Source organism: Leopardus geoffroyi, chromosome B1 (assembly GCF_018350155.1).
Source record: "Leopardus geoffroyi isolate Oge1 chromosome B1, O.geoffroyi_Oge1_pat1.0, whole genome shotgun sequence".
Lineage (NCBI taxonomy): Eukaryota > Metazoa > Chordata > Mammalia > Carnivora > Felidae > Leopardus > Leopardus geoffroyi.
This window is the reverse complement of record NC_059327.1, coordinates 72,757,676-72,777,027: the sequence shown is the minus strand read 5'-3', so window position 1 is coordinate 72,777,027 and position 19,352 is coordinate 72,757,676. Positions and strand designations below refer to the sequence as shown.

Sequence of the window (19,352 nt, the reverse complement as noted above, 5' to 3'; positions counted from 1 at the left end):
TGTCTGTATGTTATTCTATGAAGACCAGTTTCTTTGGGAAGCTGGAGAAGCAGCCAAGGCTTGTATCCAAACTATCCTGAAATCATAAAGGAAAAGAATTCAATCCCAGAATCAGTTTCTAAAGTTCCGAAGGCCTTTTTAATTAGCCACGCTTGGTTTGTATGCCGACTCCTGTGGCCAGAGGAGTGGAGTCTTTAACCAGAGAAGACACCTCACACAGGTATGGCCATCAGATAATTTGTTCTGAGGCAGTCAGGCACCCAGTGTGACCAGGGCAGAGTCTAAGAGCTAGTGTGCCACAATATGTGATGTGGGATTTATTCGTTTGTTTTCATTTCAGATACTCCAAATGAAATAAAATTCAATTATTTTTGTGAATCTCCATGTTGTGTGGGGCTTGATAAGAGATATGAACACCACATATGATTCAGAATCTGCATTCAGGGAACTTAAAATTTAATGGTAGAGATCAAAACAAATAGAGGCACATGAAGTCCTGACGGTAAACAAACAATATAATGGCTTTAGGGAAAGATCTGAATCCTAAAGCAGATGAATATGGAACTTGAAGGTCATATGGACAATAGTTTTGCCAGCCATTTTGACCCAAATCATATTCCCAAGCCAAATACAATTGGTATTTGTATTTGAAGATCAACCGATCTTATGATCAAAACTTCATAGGTGAAAAAGAAATGTATATTTTTTTCTTGAACATTTGGCCTTTATCTTTTTTTCTTGGATGTTGTCTATGTTGGTATATAGACAGCCTTTTCTTTTCTTTTGGAAAGTCACAGAATTGTACCGAAATATATTTTGCCTTTAGCAATAAATGTGATAGTATGGTTCTTTGGTCTTGTGTTTTCTGAACATAGCTTGTATAAAAGAAAAAAAAAAAAAAGCACCTATTTTGTCCCTAGACTCAAGGAATAGGTAGCTCTCTCTAAAATTTATCTGGACTGAATTGTGCATATTAAATTGTATTATGTTGACAATTAGATTGTTGGAAAAGTGTGAAAAGTTGCAGTCAGTCTGTGTTTTGGTTCATCATACAAATGAACTTCTTGGTTTTATAATCTGAAGCACATGCATATTAAGTAGATAAAATTAATTGCAGTAAATCCTGGCAATAATCCGGATGTTTCAATAATGTCACATTGTTAATTCTGAGTTTACTTGTAACACTGTTGCATAAGGGTCTTACTTTTACATTTTTAGTTTGGTTGGCCCCTGCTTCTCCAATCATTAATTGCATTGATTAGATTTCATTTAATTAGATTGTATACTTCGATGCATGTCAAACTTTTTTGAATGCATTTTGCACCCTTTTCACTATGGGCAATCTATATAGATTTAGGTAGTGGTTTATATATACTCTGTTTATTTCTTTCTTGGAATTTGTATTGTAATAGGCAATAACTAATTTGTATACTTTAGTGATGACCGAGGATCCCTCCTTGCTTTTAGAGTGGATATATCCATCCCAATAATATTTTTAGCGATTACCAAAATCATTTTAATGACTGTTTACTCCAGCATTTATGTCCCTTTTTCATTGTAGGGTAAATGGTCCTTAAAACTAAATGGGAGTCTTTAACATTCCAGGGATTTAACCCACAATTTTTGATGAACACCAGTGCTCTAAAAAGAATTGCTGTCTTGGTGTAAATAAAAATCAGAATCCTGGCATTACAATCTAATTGAGAAATCTGGAGAGACAGGTTATTAGAGATCAAATGTGCCCTCATGGAGCAAAAGAAAACAAAAACAATGGCAGTGAGGAGTTGGGGCGCCTGGGTGGCTCATTCAGTCAAGCATCTCACTCTTGGCTTCAGCTCAGGTCATGATCTCAGGGTTCATGAGTTCGAGCCCTGAATTGGACTCCATGCTGACAGTAGAGTCTGCTTGGGATTCTCTCCCTCCCTCCCTCTTTGCCCCTCCCCTGCTCATGTGAGCTCTCTCTCTCGAGCTCTCTCGAGCTCTCTTTCTCAAAATAAATAAATAAGCTTAAGAAAGAACAAAAACAATGATAGTGAGGGGTATAGGATGTTGTGGAAAAATACGGCAGGAGCACCCAACCCAGTCTAAGCATATGAGAGCAGTGGCAACTTAAACTGAGAATCAAAAGATTCCTAGGAGTGATACTTAGCCTTGTGAAAAAAATTCTAGTCAGAGGAAACAGCACACGTGAAAGTCCAGAGGTGAAAGAGGGGTTGGCGGTTCTGGAAAAACTAAAGTTCTCTTCAGCTGCAGCACAGACATGAGGTCAGCTCGGGGAAGAGGGGTTAGGAAACCGATGCCAGGAGAGGCCTAATGTGGGATAAGATTAGCAAGACTAAGCAGAATGGGCGGATCACAGACCTCTGTGAGGCTGAATTCCCAGGACTTACTGTTTAACCTGATTTGAGAAACAAGGGAGAGAAGGATGTGAAAGATCATTCTGGGTTGGACCCCGGGTGAATGGTGGTGCCACTCACAGAGGAGGACCCTGGGGCAAGAAGCAGGTTTGGGGGAGTCTGTGGGACTTTTCAAGACATCTAGACTGCCAAGGAGATACCAAGGAGGCATCAGTGTGTGTGTGTGTGTGTGTGTGTGTGTGTGTGTATTTCATATCAATGTGCAGGGGATTTGCAAATGACTATCCTTTAAGATAAGCTTACAGAGATCTCCCAGAAGAGGCAATAAAAACTAGGACAGAATGCTTTGAAAAATTCAGGGAAAGAAAGTATTTCCAAAAGGATTGAATGGTCATGGTGTCAAATGCTATACGGAGGTCAAGTAAGATAAAAACTAAAAAATTCCCATTGGATTTTGCAATGAGGGTGCTGTTGGTGACCTTGGCACAAACACAGTCAAGCCAGGGACGAAGCCAGATGCCCCAAGTTGAGGAATGAATAGGAAAGAAGGAAATGGGAGATAGTGAGTGTAGACAGCTCTTTTAAGAAGAATGTTAGTGAAAGGGAGGGTAAAGATAAGGCAGTCACTAGAGGAAGATGGGAGGCTGGGGGACACTTCAATTTTTCATTTAATATGGAGAGACTTGAGCATGTTAGACACTGACGATGTAGAACAATTAGTGGAGAGAGAAACGTTGAAGGTACTGAAGGGGGGGTGCAATCAATAGAGAGAGGTCTCTGGGAAGGTGGAAGAAGAAGGTGGGATGCACAGTACTGGATAAGGGGTCTCTTTTTAAAAGAGGTGGGCTGGGGCGCCTGGGTGGCGCAGTCGGTTGAGCGTCCGACTTCAGCCAGGTCACGATCTCGCGATCCGTGAGTTCGAGCCCCGCGTCGGGCTCTGGGCTGATGACTCAGAGCCTGGAGCCTGTTTCCGATTCTGTGTCTCCCTCTCTCTCTGCCCCTCCCCTGTTCATGCTCTGTCTCTCTCTGTCCCAAAAATAAATAAATGTTGAAAAAAAAATTTAAAAAAAAAAAAAAAAAAAAGAGGTGGGCTCATTGTCAGGAATGCTTTCCATGCAGGCAACAGAACCTCAGCTGCTAATAGTGCCTCACTCCAGCAGAGGTTTATGTTTTGTCACGTGAGAATCGGTTTGAGGTGCACAACACGGGCATGGCTTCTGTGTCAACGGTGTCAGCACTAAGGGCTTGACATCACCCTAGTCATCTTGGCCTTTTCCTCTAGGGCTGTGATCAAGGCCAGACAAGAGTGGGCAGAGGCGATGTTGGCTGCACCTGGTCCTTTAGTCAGGAAGTGTTGCCAGAAGTTTCTGGGAGACTTCTGCTTATGTCTGATTGGCCAGCACTGTGGGGGAGGCTGAGAAAATTTTCTTATCCTCCTGGTTGGAGAAGTCAAGGGACGCAGGACTTGGGAGTGGCAGTTGGACCAGCCAAGTGGCAGTGTCTACCACAGAGCAAGTGCAGATTTTGTTGTTGGGTAGCATGCAGGTGAAGGGCTTCCTATCTGAATTTCTGTTTTCTTTGAAGTTGGAAATAAATCCATCTGCTAGGAGAGTACTAGAACAGGTGAAGGTGGTGAAAATCGGAAATGCCCCTTTGGACAAGTGGAGGAACTGGGGACTGATGAAAGTCAGTGATTGATTTCAGAGCAACGCTGAGATTCGGTTCAGATTAGAGACCATGGATTCATGGGACACAAGACTAGAGGAAGGTGTGGTTGCTCAAGGACTATTCAGTGTGTGACCATGGGACAATGGAAATGTTATGTGTCACTGTTTAGTACACTTTTGATGCATATAAAATGATTGTACCGCTTAATCATTTTTACTTTGAGGGGCTTTTCAAATGTTTATTTTTGAGACGGTGGGGAGGGACAAAGAGAGAGGGAGATAGAGAATCCAAGAAGGCTCTGCCCTGTCACCACAGAGCCCGATGTGGGGCTCGAACTCATGAACCATGAGATCGTGACCTGAGCTAAAGCCGGACGCTTAACCGACTGAGACACCCAGGTGCTCTGAGTTGTTTATATGAAATTCGTGTAGTTTTCTTTTTGAAAATTCTTTATTCATTCTGTAAAAGCCATCACTTAACATGTTTTAGGTATGTCTCATATATTTCTGTGGAATATTTTTCCACAGCTTTTCATTTTGAAAATTTTTGAATCTATAGAAAAATTGAAAGAGTTGTAAAATGAACACCCTTATGCCATTCACGGACACTCACTAATTAACATTTTCCCATGTTTTCAGTCTTTTTCTTTTTTTCTGTTTCTCTTTGTCTCTTTCTCTCTCTCTACACAAACACACACACTTTTTTTCCCTGAGCCCCTTTGAAACTTTGAGTTGTAGACAATAAGACACTTCAGCTCTAAATACTTCAGCATGTATCTCCTGGTAATTGGGACATTCTCCTACGTAACCACAACAGCATAATTTTTTGCCTCTTGGAGAATTGTTAATATCATCAACTAGTCTTCAGTATGTTTTTATTTCCCACTCGTCCCCCAAAATGCCTTACAACCCAGCCTGAAAACTATATATATATTTTTAATTAATTTAATAGATTTTGAAGTGCCCTTTAGCAGTAGGCTTAATGTTGAAATTTTGTTGCCATCTGAAAGAGGCCAACTTAGGGGACTTAGGGCACAAAAACATTAAGGAGCCCATACTCAAAATGATCTTTAATCTCAGTTTTAAGTACTATTGAAAGTTATATTTATATTTCCAGCCACAACTCCTTTTTCAGCTAGTAAATTCCTGTGTTCACCTGCCTACTCAACATTTCCTCTTGGATGCCCCATTAGTACCTTAGACCTGCCTTGTTAAAAACCAGGTTCCTGAATCTCACACACTCCCCAAACCTGTGCCTCCTAATAGTCTCCTCCCCTCAGTTGGGCAAATCTGTTTTTCTAGTTGCTAAGGCCAAAACCCTTAGAGTCAGCCCTGACTCCTCTCTCTCATAAGCCACATCTGATCTAGAGACAATTTCACGGACTCCACATTCAATTCAAAATTGAAGGAAAGGCATCGCTGACGATGTTTTATAATGGAATCCTGTCCATTATGAATTTTTTTTGTGTGTGAACCTAAAAAATGATTTGTCATTTTGGTATATTAGTATTTTGATTGAAAATACAGCAGGAAGCATTAATGGCCACTGTTGATATTCCCAACATTCTGTGCTTTCCCCGATTGTAGCCTATTCAAGCCAGAGCAAAAAAGAGATAATTAGATTATGTTACTCTGTGATCTTTAACAATTCTAATATTCTGCGATTAAATCGTGCCAATGAGTAAAGTGCTTTTAGAGAAATCAGATTATTCACATTTAGGAGAAAGTAAGTGGTGCTTTTTGTTTGCTACTACTAGTTTCCTTCTTAATGAAAGTGCATGTAGGAAGTATTCATCCTCTTTAAGCCTCCGAAAGAGCCCTATCAGTGCTACTTCCAGGTCTGACCATAGTTTACCATGTCCGGTGCTAAACTCCAACCTAAATCACTGTCCTCTCTGCCTTACATCATTGCAAAAGCCTTCTAACTTCCCAGAGTCACCAGTTCTTTGCAATGCTCTGCATCTTGTCTCCACGTAGCAACCAGTGTGATCTTCCCATGGCGGTTTCCCACTGCCGTTAGACCAGAATAGAAGCTCCTTCCATGGCCACAGAACCTCACCTGTGGCACCCGTCCATCCCACTGACCTCACCTTCTACCTCTCAGCCCTCATTCACGGCTTTTTTTTTTGGCTCCTTGAGCTTGACACGCCCAGACCTCTCGTTTATGCTGCTCTATCTTGACGTCTTTCCTGGAAAGCTCTATCCTGACATCTTCTGATAAGTTAGGTATCAGCTCAGATGGGACCTTCCCAGAGAGGCCTGTCTTTATCACCACAAATGAAATAGCACCTGCCCTAGTTGTTCTCCAGTCTGTTACTCTACTTCTTTGTATCATTAAAACTTACCACTGTGGGGTGCCTGGGTGGGTCAGTTGGTTAAGCGTTTGACTTCAGCTGAGGTCATGATCTCACGGTTCTCTGACAGCTCAGAGCCTGGAACCTGTTACAGATTCTGTGTCTCCCTCTCTTTCTGCCCTCTCCTGCTCATGCTCTGTCTCTGTCTCTCAAAAATAAATAAACATTAAAAAAAATAAAAAACAAACAAACTTATCACTACCTGCAATTATACTATTTATTTATCATGCCTGTACTGACTCTCTCTTGTAAAATTAAGCTCTGAGGTCAGGTTATTGTTACCATTCAGACCAACTTGCCGGCACTAATCGTAGCCTAGCTCATGTAACTGGCACAGTATCTTTAAGTGCAATACATGGATGAATGAATTAGGTGAAAATGACAGCAAAAACAAAAATTACAAGACTGTATCACTCCAAAGGGCTAAACTTCACTTACAGGGAACCCAGTGGATATCTTCAAATCCTTTTCCTCATTTGTCATGAGTTGAATGTATAATTCTAAGCACTTATTCTTCAATATGTCGGTTAACTCTTGTAATAAAATAGTTCCATACAATTCATTATCCTGATGCACATTAGCAAACATTTTATAAGGTGAGAGTAAAAAGTCTGGAAAAAGCCCGAAAATAGATAATGGCCAAATATATATACATATATATATGTGTATGTGTGTGTGTGTGTGTATATATATATATATATATATATATACACACACATACACATATATATACACATATATGTATACATATGTGTATATATATGTGTATGTGTATATATATACACATACACATATATATACATACACATATATATGTGTGTGTATACACACACACACACACACACACACACACATATATATATATATATATATAATTTTTGGGTTAAACAATAAACTGAGAGAATAAGCTTTAGAAATAAATGATCTATTTTTTAAAGGCCAACAATTTAGCAAAATTTGGAATGAACTTTACAGTCTAGTTTCTGGAATGAGCAATGAAAGAATCAAACTTTGCCATCTTATTTTAGGTGCAAGAATTGAATTTGTATTATGTACGTACTAGATATCAGTCTTAGAGATAAGTGTTTCTTAATAATGCCAAACTTGTATAGCCCATACTGATTGCCTATATTTTTGGTTGTTGATACTACTTTAAATATCAATGTGACACTTTCACATTTCTTCATTTCTATATATTTTGTGAACAATCATAAAATCCCATGTGACTCAGATAACGGGAATATGCAATAAGGACTTGCTGTTGGGGGCTTTAGCAGAGTTTGATAACAATAAAGTATTTCACTAATAGGAAAAGAATAAGACAAACCCTCTGTTGACCTTTGTTTCACATTAAAATGACCGGAGTTTGACACCAAAATGACAGCTGGTTAAAACAGCTTGAGATTTCAAAGTGCTTGAGTATATATAAATATTATGACTGATCTCATAAGTGTGTTGGAAAACACTTTAAGAAAGGTCCTTGGCTTAACAGTTTGCTACAGTCTCCTCCGTTGGTCAGAGGGAAATATCACACACACACAACCCACCAAAGAAAGTTTTATGAACTTCTAGATTTAAAGAAATAGAATAATTAAAAACGCGTAGTTGAACTCAACAGAACCAAGGCTGGAGATTAATACTTTGAATGTAAGTTACTAGTTTGTACACAAACCTAGGATTCATATTCCTGTAGTTTGGTAATAGGACAGATACTCCTCCAGATTAACTTTCTGTGATGAGATGCCGACAGCAGTAATATGTGGAAAATTCATCACTAAGATTTATTTCTGTCACTTCCTCTTCTACGATAGAACATGTTAGGACAAGGAGAACTCGCAGGGATGAAAAGATGTCATGGACAGACCATTCCTGCTCACAGGTCTCACGGCATTCCAAAAGGCACATCTACTGGCAACTGCTTAAAATTGTCTCAACTTTATTTTTAAAAATCTTGAGCAAGCTACTGTTTATTCTAAACCTTATAGCGACTTGGATTCTGTGCAGTTTTCCGTGGGCAAGAAACATTTGGGATGACGGGAAAGAATAGGAAGCAAGAGTGATAAACAAAAGTCAGAATGATATAGTTTGTTAGTGGACAGAATAGATTAAGATTATCAGTAGTGCAGAGTTCAAGCAGAAGCTTTCCCATGAGGTTTGTAACATTTCTGAAAGGCATTAGCATCAATTAGTGAAAAATTAATTCAGGACAGTGGAGGCTGACCAGAGCCATGGAATCAGGGTGGGGGTGCAAGTTCGAAGCACAGAGAAGTGTCTATGCAGATCTCCAGCAGGTGGGTGAGGGAAAGAAGAGGCAGAAGGCATGGTTGCCATAGGTTGAGGTGAATAATTTCATTTCCGTGTTTACTTTTTAATTTTTAAGGGGCGTCTGGGTGGCTTAGTTAAGCGGCTGACTTCAGCTCAGGTCATGATCTCAGGTTTCGTTGGTTCAAGCCCTGTGTCAGGCTCTGTGCTGACCGCTTAGAGCCTGGAGCCTGCTTGGGATTCTGTGCCTCCCTCTCTCTCTGCCCCACCCGTGCTCTCTCTCTCTCTCTCTCTCTTTCTCAAAAATACATAAACTTTAAAAAGATAGTACATGCACATGGTACAGAATTCAAACAATGCAACAGAGAATTGATTGAGAATGAAGTCAGCTTCCTACCTCAATTCCCAAACCCCAGGTCCCCGCCAGAAGGTCAACACTTTCTTGTAAATTCTTCCATGCTCTATGCACAGACAAGCATTTATATATATATATATATATATATATATATATATATATATATATATATATATATAATTCCTTTTTTAAAAAATGCCAACAATAGTATTACTTACAGCACCTCCATTTTCCACACAAGTCAAATTATTCTAAACCTTGCTTTTTTAACCTAATTCCTCCTAATTTCCTCAGTTCCTTTTAACAGCCACATTATATTCTGTCCTATGGATGTGACAGTCTCCTATGATGGACGTCTGTTTCCAGTCCTTTGGTCCCACAAACAGTGCTTCAGTCACTGCCTCATACATATGAAGTCATCTCTTTTCTATATTTCCACTGAAAGATATTAGAATGGGGCTGGAAAAATCAGGAAATAAAGTTGTCCTAATTAGATTGAGATATTGAGGACAGGCTGATTTATTCTGGGACAGAGAGAAATTACGACGAGGTGGTACTGATAAGAGAGTAAAAGTTAACTTAGATTAATAGGGCTTCATTGCCCATAAACTGATTTGAGGCGAATAGCAAATGCTTTTTGGTACATTAGTGTTACTCTTCTTCACAAAATGCGAAGTTCAAGGTTGGAGTAAGTACTCAGTGAAAGTGATTAAAGAGCAAATATACTGATGACCTGTGTAAGACCTGCTATTCTTTTAAGGAAAAACAAGCTATTGTTGAGCAGATATTTTCCCTCAGCTTCAACCAGTGATTTCAAAAACTATTGGGGCACCTGGGTGGCTCAGTTGGTTAAAAGTCTGAGTATAAATTAATTCACTCACTTCGGGCCGCAATTTGGCAATACCTATCAAAATTAGTATCTTATAGAACCTTTATGACCTGCCTGTTTACTTCTGGGAATTTATCCTTCAGGTGTCTTACAGAAGGGCAAAATGATATATGCCTGTGCATATTCATTGTGACGTACATATATGTGTGTGTGTATGTGTGTGTGTAGCCTAAATGTCCATCAATGGAGAGCTGATATAAAATAAGGAATTGTAGGTCCATACAATAGGATACACATACATAGCTTTTGGTTAGCTCTAAATGAGATGATGTGATAAGTGCTCCAAGGTGGTTAAGGAAATAAAGCAAAATGCAGAAGAATGTGTATATAACTATTTTTGTTAAAAAAATAATTTGGGGGGTGAGGGGGGACAATAGGTAATTGTGTTTGGTCTCAGACAAACTGGGAACTGGGACCAAACTGAGAACTAGGTGGTTGTAGGACAGGAGTGAGAAAGAGATGATTTTCAATTGCTTACCCTTTTACTGAACTTGATAATATATATAGTTTACACATTCAAGAGGGAAAAACATTTCTTTTACACAGTTATCTTTAATGAGTCAAAATATGGGCATATGGCCCCCCTGCTTAGCGTCTTGCTGCGAATTCCTTTCCATTTAGGATAAAACCCAGTCCAGGATCATATGTCTCTGTGGGGGCCAGCTCCTGTCTGTCTCCCCAGAGAGCCTCTGGGGACTTCTTTCCTTGCTCCCCACACTCCAGCCTTGCTTTCAGTTGCTCTAGCATGTCATGTCATGTCCTTTTTTAACTCAGGAATAAGACAGCATATGCACCTTTGTTTATATCTCACTGCTGCCTGAAATGCCCATTTCCCTTTTTTCGTCAGTGACCCACAGAGAAAAATGCTCCAATCTATATTAGGTTCCTTTACTAGTCTCTCTCATAGAAGGATGAAATCACATACTTATCTGTGTGGATTTCAGTTAGTGTCTGCTCTGTGTACCACTTTTTAATTTTATCAGATGGGGGTCAATCAAAGAAAACATTTTGTTGAGATTCAAGAGATCTGAGTTTTGATCTTACCACTCTATAACTGTGGCGTTCAGCAAATCACTTAACTTCTCTGGGCTTGAATCCTCTCATCTGTAAAGTCAGAACACTAGACTAGTTGATTTCTAGGGCCCTACTATTTATTAGGATGCTATGAGTATATTGTATAAAGTGAAATGCACATAAACATTGAATGCTGGTGCACTCTTTATATAATGTGAAATACATCTAAATAATGCATACTTGGATAAAAGAACTTTATGTTAAAAATGAAAGTTTAGTTAACTGTTTTCTTCAGAGTAATTTAACTTTTTGATTATTTCCCACAGCATTGTTTCTTGATTCCTTCTTTAACTTTTACAATTGTGTCAAAAGCTAGAGATCCAGATAACACTCAAAAATGTACTTAATGTACAGATAGGATATGCTTATATGCCAAACCCTAATTGTCTTCTTATAATACTCTCCTTGCCATGTTTTTATATGGCATTATTTTTATGCAGTGTCTATAATTTATTAGATCATATAACTCTTTTCTCATTCCTATTTTTGTTTAAATAATAAATCCACTAGATGGATTTATGAATAGAGAGGAAGAAAAGTTAGTTCCTTTTTCTACTTTATAGCTCAAGTTCAACAGTTCTGTTTTTTTTTTTTTTAATTTTTTTTTTTCCAACGTTTATTTATTTTTGGGACAGAGAGAGACAGAGCATGAACGGGGGAGGGGCAGAGACAGAGGGAGACACAGAATTGGAAACAGGCTCCAGGCTCTGAGCCATCAGCCCAGAGCCTGACGCGGGGCTCGAACTCACGGACCGCGAGATCGTGACCTGGCTGAAGTCGGACGCTTAACCGACTGCACCACCCAGGCGCCCCAACAATTCTGTTTTAAGAAAGGAAAAAAAAGGGGTGCCTGGGTGGCTCATTTGGTTGAGCGTCTGACTTCGACTCAGGTCATGATCTCGTGGTCTGTGAGTTCGAGCCCTGCATCAGGCTCCGTGCTGACAGCTCAGAGCCTGAACCCTGCTTCAGATTCTGTGTCTCCCTCTCTCTGCCCCTCCCCGACTCATGCTCTGTCTCTCTCTCTCTGTCAAAAATAAACTTTAAAAAATATGTATTTAAAAAAAAAGAAAGGAAAAAAATTTCTGATTACATTTCGGTTTGAGGAGCAAGGGAAAGATGTCCCCAACAAAAAAAACACAACCAAAAATTGATTTTCTGCAATTTTAAGGTTTCTATTAGCTATTATTATTGTTAATTCTAAAAACTGGATATATAAATTAGAAGAATATGCTAAATAAATAATATTTGATTCAATACATGTGATTAAAATTATTTGCCTTCTTATCTCTTTCAGCTTTCTCAGTTGTAATAATAACTTCACTCTATTCCATAGAAATTTTTGATTGTCAAATTATTCCTCCATTTACTGATTACTACTTATGAATTCTGGATATTGTTTTCACCTGGATTTTCTGAAAAGCTAATAAATAGCACCCTATACCTTTGTTATAATGGACCACACTGGGGTTATATTATAATTTATCAAACCCTTATATTTTAAGAAGGAAATTGTCTTAATTATTTCTTTTCTCTTTAGCACCTGATCTGATGGCAGTGGATTGAAGGTCATCTAAAAGTGTAAGTTTACTAATGATATGCTAAAGCCAGTCTTTTATGTATTGTTCCCTTCGGCATAGTTTTCTGGGTAGAGATGAGAGCAGAGCAGGTCTAGGGATCACAGGCCTATCGTCCTGACACATCTTGTTCATTAACAAAATCTATGAGGTGCCTCCGTGATTCTTGAACAGTAGGCTGGCCTTATCTGAGAATCCCCTGAGCTGATCCTGGGTGAATCAGACAGGTGAATTGGTCTTTGAGGTTAAAGTTCTCATGAGATAAAAGGCTTTTAAAGTTGAACTAATAGTTGCCAACCACTAATATACATTGGGGGAAATTTGACTTATTGATAATTAAGGGGGACTAATTTGGCTTCACATAACAAAATTAGAGGAAGGTGACCACTTCATTTAGGATAGTCCCTCCCTTACCAGAATCCCTAGTTCAGTTTCTCCTGGTAGTTCTTTCTGTTTGTAGAAAATGAAGCAAATTCTCATACATGAGTGGAATTTTCTAGCAGCTTTGTGCTCTATTCTTTCAAGATAAGATATATGTTTAGATTACTGGATTCCAGTATGCATTTGTGTCAGTTTAATTAGGAATGCACGGCTTCTCTTTTTGTTTAAAAGTCAGATAAAGCAGAAAAAGAGCCTTGAAAGAGTTGGCTTTCCTGTTTATTCATTTCTCTCCACTCTCCTGAGCCCTCTGCAAGAAGGGTTTCAGCCCCCACCAATCCTCCACAACTGGCCTTGCCAAGGTCTCCCACAACCCTTACTTTGTTTCATACAAAGCTCTGTTATTGTCATCATCTTATGTGGGCCCCAAGCATAATTTAATGCTGGTTAGTCATGCTTTTCCTCTTTTAAATACTTCCTTAACCTAGCTTCCAAGGCATTAGCTTTTCCATGGATGTCTCCTACCTTGTTGGCTGAGAGCTCCCTTGGCTAGATCTCCCTCTTCCTTCCTGACTTCTAAACACTGCATTACCTTATCACAAACCGTGAAATCCTGACCTGAGCCAAAATCAAGAGTCGGACACTTAACCAACTGAGCCACCCAGGCGCCCCTTCTAGCTTCTCTTACTTTCCTGATGATCTCATCCTGTCTTTAACCTTTCAATACCACCTATATGCTAATGGCTCTCAAGTTTATTTCTCCAGCTTCCTTGTCTCTCTTGACCCTCAAGCTCCTATACCAACTGTTTACTTAACAACTCCATCTGGATGCCTAGTAAACATCGCCAGCTTGACATGTCCCATGCTGAACCCCTTCCTGCCCCCAGCCAGCCAGTTCCCTGTCTTCTCAGGGAACTGAGTCAGTGGCAACTTCAAGCTAAAAAACCTTTGTGTCATCCTTGACTGGTCCTTTTCTCATATACAGTCCATATACAGTCCACGTCTCATATACAGTCCATCAGCAATAGCTCCGTGCCTGTGTCTTCAAAATTTGTCAAAAGTTTGACCACTATCATCACCACTGTTGCCACCCTGATTCCAGCCACCATCACCTCTGGCCTCAATTAATGCAATAATGTCTTAACTGGTCTCCCTGTTTCTGCTTGCCACTATTACCTATTCCCCAAATAGAGTGATCCTTTAAATATGTAAGCCAGCTGATTTCTGTCCTTTGTTCCAAGTCCTTAAACTCACCTAAGGTAAAGCCAAAGTCACAGGCTCTGCCCAGTCTCTGATCTCCCTCTTCTCCCACCCCCTCCCAGGCACTCATCCCCCCCCCCCCCCCACCAGCTATCCTGGCCTCCTTTCCAGGCTGCCTCAAGGTCCTTGTGCTCTCTCCTCCCTCTGACTCAACTGCTCATGGCTCTCTGTCTCCCTCGCTTCAAATCTTAGCTCAAAGGTCACTCATTCAAAGAGAAACTAACTACCCTGTTTAATATTGCCCCAAATCATTTAACACTTCTGCTCCCAGCTTCATTTTTCTTGAGGGCTTTATCCTATCTGACTTACTTTCTATTTTACTATTTATTTTCTTTATTAGTAATACTCCTCCGGGTTCTCCCCTGCCACCCTCCCCCAAACACATACTCATATGTAAGTCCTTTGAGGGAACGAAATTTTGTTTTACATGTTCACTGTTGTACCCTTAACACTGGAGGAGTGCCTGACATATAGTAGGCCCCTAACAGATATTTGTAAAATGAGTGCATGATTAAAAAAAGGTTTGTGTTACTGGATACGCTGAACTAGTGGTATTGAAGCATTCTGTTTATGTCTAAGAGTTAAAATTGTACTATCATATGAATTTTGGTATGTTTGGTTGACTATTCAACCAACATTAATTGAGAATCTTCTCTGTGCCAGGCACTTTGACACTAACCTTAGAGAGGTAAGCAAAACATTACCCCTTGATGTTAGAAGCTCATGAAACACCTTCCATTTAAATTTTTATTTTGCAATATTTATTGGGCACCTGGGTGGTTCGGTCGATTGAGTGTCCGACTTCAGCTCAGGTCATGATCTTATAGTCCATGAGTTCGAGCCCTGCATTGGGCTCTGTGCCAACAACTCAGAGCCTGGAACCTGCTTCAGATTCTGTGTTCCCCTCTCTCCCTGCCCCTCCCTGACTCGTGCTCTGTCTCTCAAAAATAAATAAATGTGAAAAACATTTTAAATTTTATTTTGCAATATTTAATATCTACAAAAATGACACAAAATAATGTATATTCTTTGTATTAAAATATATAAATAATAATGAATCTTTGTATGTCCACCTTGTATCTGAAGAAATAAAACGTTTTTTTTTTAATTTTTTTTTATTATATGAAATTTATTGTCAAATTGGTTTCCATACAACACCCAGTGCTCATCCCAAAAGGTGCCCTCCTCAATACCCATCACCCACCCTTTCCTCCCTCCCACCCCCCATCAACCCTCAGTTTGTTCTCAGTTTTTAACAGTCTCTTATGCTTTGGCTCTCTCCCACTCTAACCTCTTTTTTTTTTTTTTTCTTTTTTCCTCCCCCTCCCCCATGGGTTCCTGTTAAGTTTCTCAGGATCCACATAAGAGTGAAACCATATGGTATCTGTCTTTCTCTGTACGGCTTATTTCACTTAGCATCACACTCTCCAGTTCCATCCACGTTGCTACAAAAGGCCATATTTCATTTTTTCTCGTTGCCACGTAGTATTCCATTGTGTATATAAACCACAATTTCTTTATCCATTCATCAATTGATGGACATTTAGGCTCTTTCCATAATTTGGCTATTGTTGAGAGTGCTGCTATGAACATTGGGGTACAAGTGCCCCTATGCATCAGTACTCCTGTATCCCTTGGATAAATTCCTAGCAGTGCTATTGCTGGGTCATAGGGTAGGTCTATTTTTAATTTTCTGAGGAACCTCCACACTGCTTTCCAGAGCGGCTGCACCAATTTGCATTCCCACCAACAGTGCAAGAGGGTTCCCGTTTCTCCACATCCTCTCCAGCATCTATAGTCTCCTGATTTGTTCATTTTGGCCACTCTGACTGGCGTGAGGTGATACCTGAGTGTGGTTTTGATTTGTATTTCCCTGATAAGGAGCGACGCTGAACATCTTTTCATGTGCCTGTTGGCCATCCGGATGTCTTCTTTAGAGAAGTGTCTATTCATGTTTTCTGCCCATTTCTTCACTGGGTTATTTGTTTTTCGGGTGTGGAGTTTGGTGAGCTCTTTATAGATTTTGGATACTAGCCCTTTGTCCGATATGTCATTTGCAAATATCTTTTCCCATTCCGTTGGTTGCCTTTTAGTTTTGTTGGTTGTTTCCTTTGCTGTGCAGAAGCTTTTTATCTTCATAAGGTCCCAGTAATTCACGTTTGCTTTTAATTCCCTTGCCTTTGGGGATGTGTCGAGTAAGAGATTGCTACGGCTGAGGTCAGAGAGGTCTTTTCCTGCTTTCTCCTCTAAGGTTTTGATGGTTTCCTGTCTCACATTCAGGTCCTTTATCCATTTTGAGTTTATTTTTGTGAATGGTGTGAGAAAGTGGTCTAGTTTCAACCGTCTGCACGTTGCGGTCCAGTTCTCCCAGCACCATTTGTTAAAGAGGCTGTCTTTTTTCCATTGGATGTTCTTTCCTGCTTTGTCAAAGATGAGTTGGCCATACGTGTGTGGGTCTAGTTCTGGGGTTTCTATTCTATTCCATTGGTCTATGTGTCTGTTTTTGTGCCAATACCATGCTGTCTTGATGATGACAGCTTTGTAGTAGAGGCTAAAGTCTGGGATTGTGATGCCTCCTGCTTTGGTCTTCTTCTTCAAAATTCCTTTGGCTATTCGGGGCCTTTTGTGGTTCCATATGAATTTTAGGATTGCTTGTTCTAGTTTCGAGAAGAATGCTGGTGCAATTTTGATTGGGATTGCATTGAATGTGTAGATAGCTTTGGGTAGTATTGACATTTTGACAATATTTATTTTTCCAATCCATGAGCAGGGAATGTCTTTCCATTTCTTTAAATCTACTTCAATTACCTTCATAAGCTTTCTATAGTTTTCAGCATACAGATCCTTTACATCTTTGGTTAGATTTATTCCTAGGTATTTTATGCTTCTTGGTGCAATTGTGAATGGGATCAGTTTCTTTATTTGTCTTTCTGTTGCTTCATTGTTAGTGTATAAGAATGCAACTGATTTCTGTACGTTGATTTTGTATCCTGCGACTTTGCTGAATTCATGTATCAGTTCTAGCAGACTTTTGGTGGAGTCTATCGGATTTTCCATGTATGATATCATGTCATCTGCAAAAAGCGAAAGCTTGATTTCATCTTTGCCAATTTTGATGCCTTTGATTTCCTTTTGTTGTCTGATTGCTGATGCTAGAACTTCCAGCACTATGTTAAACAACAGCGGTGAGAGTGGGCATCCCTGTCGTGTTCCTGATCTCAGGGAAAAAGCTCTCAGTTTTTCCTCGTTGAGGATGATGTTAGCTGTGGGCTTTTCATAAATGGCTTTTATGATCTTTAAGTATGTTCCTTCTATCCCGACTTTCTCAAGGGTTTTTATTAAGAAAGGGTGCTGGATTTTGTCAAAGGCCTTTTCTGCATCGATTGACAGGATCATATGGTTCTTCTCTTTTTTTTGTTAATGTGATGTATCACGTTGATTGATTTGCGAATGTTGAACCAGCCCTGCATCCCAGGAATGAATCCCACTTGATCATGGTGAATAATTCTTTTTATATGCCGTTGAATTCGATTTGCTAGTATCTTATTGAGAATTTTTGCATCCATATTCATCAGGGATATTGGCCTGTAGTTCTCTTTTTTTACTGGGTCTCTGTCTGGTTTAGGAATCAAAGTAATACTGGCTTCATAGAATGAGTCTGGAAGTTTTCCTTCCCTTTCTATTTCTTGGAATAGCTTGAGAAGGATAGGTATTATCTCTGCTTTAAACGTCTGGTAGAACTCCCCTGGGAAGCCATCTGGTCCTGGACTCTTATTTGTTGGGAGATTTTTGATAACCGATTCAATTTCTTCGCTGGTTATGGGTCTGTTCAAGCTTTCTATTTCCTCCTGATTGAGTTTTGGAAGAGTGTGGGTGTTCAGGAATTTGTCCATTTCTTCCAGGTTGTCCAATTTGTTGGCATATAATTTTTCATAGTATTCCCTGATAATTGTTTGTATCTCTGAGGGATTGGTTGTAATAATTCCATTTTCATTCATGATTTTATCTATTTGGGTCATCTCCCTTTTCTTTTTGAGAAGCCTGGCTAGAGGTTTGTCGATTTTGTTTATTTTTTCAAAAAACCAACTCGTGGTTTCGTTGATCTGCTCTACAGTTTTTTTAGACTCTATATTGTTTATTTCTGCTCTGATCTTTATTATTTCTCTTCTTCTGCTGGGTTTGGGGTGTCTTTGCTGTTCTGCTTCTAGTTCCTTTAGGTGTGCTGTTAGATTTTGTATTTGGGATTTTTCTTGTTTCTTGAGATAGGCCTGGATTGCAATGTATTTTCCTCTCAGGACTGCCTTCGCTGCGTCCCAAAGCGTTTGGATTGTTGTATTTTCATTTTCGTTTGTTTCCATATATTTTTTAATTTCTTCTCTAATTGCCTGGTTGACCCACTCATTCGTTAGTAGGGTGTTCTTTAACCTCCATGCTTTTGGAGGTTTTCCAGACTTTTTTCTGTGGTTGACTTCAAGCTTCATAGCATTGTGGTCTGAAAGTATGCATGGTATAATTTCAATTCTGGTAAACTTATGAAGGGCTGTTTTGTGACCCAGTATATGATCTATCTTGGAGAATGTTCCATGTGCACTCGAGAAGAACGTATATTCTGTTGCTTTGGGATGCAGAGTTCTAAATATATCTGTCAAGTCCATCTGATCCAATGTCTCATTCAGGGCCCTTGTTTCTTTACTGACCGTGTGTCTAGATGATCTATCCATTTCTGTAAGTGGGGTGTTAAAGTCCCCTGCAATTACCACATTCTTATCAACAAGGTTGCTTATGTTTATGAGTAGTTGTTTTATATATTTGGGGGCTCCGGTATTCGGCGCATAGACATTTATAATTGTTAGCTCTTCCTGATGAATAGACCCTGTAACTATTATATAATGTCCTTCTTCATCTCTTGTTACAGCCTTTAATTTAAAGTCTAGTTTGTCTGATATAGGTATGGCTACTCCAGCTTTCTTTTGGCTTCCAGTAGCATGATAAATAGTTCTCCATCCCCTCACTCTCAATCTAAAGGTGTCCTCAGGTCTAAAATGAGTCTCTTGTAGACAGCAAATAGATGGGTCTTGTTTTTTTATCCATTCTGATACCCTATGTCTTTTGGTTGGCGCATTTAATCCATTTACATTCAGTGTTATTATAGAAAGATACGGGTTTAGAGTCATTGTGATGT

The 19,352-nt window shown here is 39.5% G+C and overlaps 1 long non-coding RNA gene across 2 annotated transcripts in view; it reads left to right on the top strand.

Annotated features, from left to right (window-relative positions):
- LOC123591199 overlaps positions 1-19,352 on the top strand; it is a 50,081-nt gene that overhangs the window by 20,261 nt on the left and 10,468 nt on the right. The window contains exon 6 of one of the 2 annotated variants that reach the window (XR_006709163.1): positions 12,496-12,536. The exons of the other annotated variant lie outside the window; for it this stretch is intronic. This is a non-coding gene — a long non-coding RNA (uncharacterized LOC123591199). The remainder of the gene's footprint in view (positions 1-12,495; positions 12,537-19,352) is intronic. 2 annotated transcript variants of the gene reach the window in all.